Consider the following 5,000-nt stretch of genomic DNA (forward strand, 5'->3'; position numbering starts at 1 on the left):
TTAATAAGTAGGCCTACTGCAAATAGCATGATGATATAGTCTTATTTATTAACAAACAAACAAACAAATGAACAAACAAACATACATACATACTGTACAGACTTGAAGAGGTCGATGTAGGCCAGGTGCTAAAATAATTTTGGTGATTGGTGATGCATTGCCTGCCTCCTTTGTGTACTATTTGACCTCCTGCATCAGCTGTCATTCCTTGTTGAACCACTGAGCCTGCTCTCTCTCTCTCTCTCTCTCTCTCTCTCTCTCTCTCTCTCTCTCTCTCTCACTCTCTCTCTCTCTCTCTCTCTCTCTCTCTCTCTCTCTCTCTCTCTCTCTCTCTCTCTCTCTCTCTCTCTCTCTCTCTCTCTCTCTCTTCTCTCAGCATGTTTTGATCTGACCTGACACATCTTTATTGATCATGAAAAACATAATGTAACAACAATGTACATAGCATTAAATCAAAAGGATAAAAACACAGGAACGCTCATAGTTTGTTTTAACATGAGATGTGTGTAGTCCATGTGTGTATAGTGTGGTCCTTTAACATGAGATGTGTGTAGTCCATGTGTGTATAGTGTGGTTCTTTAACATGAGATGTGTGTAGTCCATGTGTGTATAGTGTGGTCCTTTAACATGAGATGTGTGTAGTCCATGTGTGTATAGTGTGGTTCTTTGTGTAGTCCATGTGTGTATAGTGTGGTTCTTTAACATGAGATGTGTGTGTAGTCCATGTGTGTATAGTGTGGTTCTTTGTGTAGTCCATGTGTGTATAGTGTGGTTCTTTGTGTAGTCCATGTGTGTATAGTGTGGTTCTTTGTGTAGTCCATGTGTGTATAGTGTGGTTCTTTGTGTAGTCCATGTGTGTATAGTGTGGTTCTTTGTGTAGTCCATGTGTGTATAGTGTGGTTCTTTGTGTAGTCCATGTGTGTATAGTGTGGTTCTTTGTGTAGTCCATGTGTGTATAGTGTGGTTCTTTGTGTAGTCCATGTGTGTATAGTGTGGTTCTTTGTGTAGTCCATGTGTGTATAGTGTGGTCCTTTGTGTAGTCCATGTGTGTATAGTGTGGTTCTTTGTGTAGTCCATGTGTGTATAGTGTGGTTCTTTGTGTAGTCCATGTGTGTATAGTGTGGTCCTTTAACATGAGATGTGTGTGTAGTCCATGTGTGTATAGTGTGGTTCTTTGTGTAGTCCATGTGTGTATAGTGTGGTCCTTTGTGTAGTCCATGTGTGTATAGTGTGGTTCTTTGTGTAGTCCATGTGTGTATAGTGTGGTTCTTTGTGTAGTCCATGTGTGTATAGTGTGGTCCTTTAACATGAGATGTGTGTGTAGTCCATGTGTGTATAGTGTGGTTCTTTGTGTAGTCCATGTGTGTATAGTGTGGTTCTTTGTGTAGTCCATGTGTGTATAGTGTGGTTCTTTGTGTAGTCCATGTGTGTATAGTGTGGTTCTTTGTGTAGTCCATGTGTGTATAGTGTGGTTCTTTGTGTAGTCCATGTGTGTATAGTGTGGTTCTTTGTGTAGTCCATGTGTGTATAGTGTGGTTCTTTAACATGAGATGTGTGTAGTCCATGTGTGTATAGTGTGGTTCTTTTCTGTCTATTCTCTCTGTGATTATGTGGCGTCATCTCATTCCATTATTGTCTGGTCTCCTTGTCCATCTGGAGTCATTTCCCATCACTCTTGTCCCACTCTTCCTTCAGGTCTTTCTCTAATCAATCACATTTTCTGTTCATTTCCTTTGTATTTCTGTCTCTCTCTCTCTCTCTCTCTCTCTCTCTCCCCCTCCCCCATGCACCAGCCCTCTCTACATGTGCAGCGTCTGAAAAGTGTCCTGTTCTTTCACGTGGAATCTAAGTGGAAGTAGAGGAAGTAGTTATACCGCCCCAGGAAGTTACGTTGACGCTGTGCAGATCTGGTTACCAGACAGTGTCACAATTGGTCAAAAACATACAGGAAACACACTTAGAAGAAAGTGACAGTCCCCCAGTCTTCAACAAGATGTCCGGGATCCATAGGGGCTCCTCAGACTAGTTAGTACAGAGGGGCACCAAATATTTGCGTGATAGGAACTATGTTTTTAACATTAACCTAGAATCCCTATTTTGAGGGGAACGTTAGCTGAAAATAACTTGAACTTTTTTCCTAGCTCTGGTCCATAGCTCTATGCCATTGCCGTTTAGAGCTATGTTACCGATGACTTCCAGGGCTCGCATGAATGCAGACCAGCATCTCGTCTTTAGCGTAAATAAAAAGAACGTTTTTGCTTCTCACCAAAACAAAGGCGGGTTGTGTCATTAGAAAGCCTACTTTCCTTAGTGGAAGCACTTTTTTGGCCAAAAAGCGATTATCTTTCCACCGAAGAAAAAATACTTCTCCCTCTACTGATATTGCCAAGAGAAAACCCTCATACAGAATATTTTTCCTCTGGTGAAAAAATCCCTTTCTGGCCAAAAAGTATACGTGTGTGGTGGTGGGGGGGGGGGGGGTGGGGGGGGGACTCAGAGTGCTTCCACTAAGGGAAGTAGGCTTTCTAATGACACAACCCGCCTTTGTATTGGTGAGTAGCAAAAATGTTCTTATTTACGCTAAAGACGAGAGGCTGGTCTGCATTTATGCGAGCCTCGGAAGTCATCGGTAACATAGCTCTAAATGCGACGGCATTAGAGCTATGGACCAGAGCTATGGGGGTCCCTGCTTCAATCCTCTCAGCTAAGGGAAAATGGTGAAGACCCCCTTAGACCCATGTTTTAGCAGTAGTTCTTTTCCAGGCTTTTCTCCTCGAGATGAGATTAGGCTGGGGAACGAACAAGGTTACCTGTTCAGATAAAGACCGGTGAAGCTCAGATTGTAACTTTAATGCAGCACACTGCACTTCAAACCCTTGGCAACATTTATCTTTGTCACACAAATATACGAGAGCTTAAACAAAAAGACAGATAACAGATCTACTACTTCTGGGTACAACTAAGAGCTGGCACAGCTGGTATTATAAGACAACTTTAAACTTTACCTCATCGTTTGAATTCTGCATCTCTGACCAGTCAGATCACGCAGGTGAGGTGATCGATTGAAAGTGTTAGAACTTTTTGTTCATATAATTGATTCTCACTAATGTTCATTATAAAATGGCACAAATTTCAGTATGCTCACTCCTATTGGTACAAAGTATCAAAGTCCTCTGGGTCACGGAATAATTTATTTAATTGAAAATAGTCAAGATACTACGATCTTAGCATAAGAACTGGGGCGGGGCGGGGGGGCTGAACTAGCATTAGGAGCATAGACTGTAAAAAATATGGACAAAGCGTTCGCCGGGTCTAACATGGACGTAAAATTAAGCCTGTTATTCCTGCACTGTAAGTCGCCATCTTTCTAGATCCGTTTGGTACCAGCTGGCCATTGGCTGGCTCCGTTTTGGACCAGCTGGCCATTGGCTGCCCAGACAACGAGGCGGGACTTCCCCCCTTCTTCTCTGTTGGTTTTTATTTTGACTCGAGTGGGAGGGGAATCCCGATCATAGACTGTAACGGTAGCCACGCCCCTCAGAACATACGCAATGTTTTTTTTTCTTTATGGTCATTTTTTTAATTAATGGGACCATAATTTTCCAAAAAGAATATTATGACATTAGAAATGAGACTTTAAACTAGTGACTGGAAGAAGAAAGTATTCATGACCATGTTTATTAAGGTAATACAGTCTAGGTGAAGTTGGGCCAAAATACATGGGCCTCTATGGGGCTATGGGGCTTTTTGGGTCCAGTCCAGCGCCACAACAGGCCATTATATGAACTACCGATTTCAAATGAGGCTTCACGAAATATCTGGCTGACTGCCCCCCTGATTAGGACTGGAGCTACTGCACAATGGCTACAGAACATGGGTCGATGGTAGATATTAGGAGGTGTTTGTGTGATTGGTTCACAGCACGTGCGGTGCGTGCACATAATGTCTATGTTGTGCCAGGCAGGCTGTATCTCAGTGTACTGGTATGGTGTTGGTAGTTGGGTACTTTGTTCCTGTAGAAAATGTCCCCTAATACATGTCTGCAGGTAAAAATAAAGTGCATCAGCTGTCAGGTTGGGCAGGCGTACAGTCCAGTATGTCCAACTGGCCGTCCCTGTCAATGTGACCTCAAATGAGTCACTGAAGACCCTGCCAGAACCACAGGGCTGTTAAAAACCTGCTGGCATCATTCTGAGCTCTCTGGGAGTTTGGATTCCCAGTAAAAGTTCATTTAACTCAGAGAGTTAACATTTTGTGTTACATTACATTTGTACCCATAGTTGCAGCACACATGGACAAATTAATACAGAGGATTTTACTGTCGGTAATAGGTATGTGAGAGTGACTTCAGAAATCTGGAGCTACAATTGGTATCTGAGTTATATATGTTCTGGTTTGGCTAGATAAACCTTGAATTAGGAGAAATGCATTGAGTAGGCAATTTATCTCTCTCTCTCTCTCTCTCTCTCTCTCTCTCTCTCTCTCTCTCTCTCTCTCTCTCTCTCTCCCTCCCCCTCCCTCTCTCTCTCTCTCTCTCTCTCTCTCTCTCTCTCTCTCTCTCTCTCTTTTAAATGTAGTAGTCAATATTATTTGTAGCCCTCTTCGTCCCCAGTGTAGTCGTTATGCTGATGAATTCCTCCCCACATATTGTGTTAACTGTTGCATCCTACTGGCTCACCTGCCAGTGAGAATCCCCCCAGAGGACACAAACCCACCGTCCTACTCCTCCTGCAGCAGCTGCCACCCCAGCCTGTAGAAACCCTCCCCCAAACACAGGCCAATTGTGTTCGTATAGACTAGTGTTTCCCAATGTGGTTGGTACCACCCCCGAGGGGTCGCTTCCACCCCCACAGGGGGCATTTAGAGAACATATGGCATATTATTTTGTATATGCCAGTTTAATATATTCGTTGTCTTAATATCATGGAAAGTAGCATGATACTAGCGTGTCAGCATCATGTCAGGTGATAATTACGTGCTACTGTCATGATGATACTGAC

At 43.1% G+C, this 5,000-nt stretch overlaps 1 protein-coding gene across 3 annotated transcripts in view; it reads left to right on the forward strand.

Moving 5' to 3' along the window:
- Positions 1-5,000, forward strand: part of slc43a1b (solute carrier family 43 member 1b) — a 43,050-nt gene that overhangs the window by 1,204 nt on the left and 36,846 nt on the right. The gene's annotated exons all lie outside the window — the stretch shown is intronic.

This window comes from Protomyctophum parallelum, assembly GCF_964188405.1.
Source record: "Protomyctophum parallelum genome assembly, chromosome: 5".
NCBI lineage: Eukaryota > Metazoa > Chordata > Actinopteri > Myctophiformes > Myctophidae > Protomyctophum > Protomyctophum parallelum.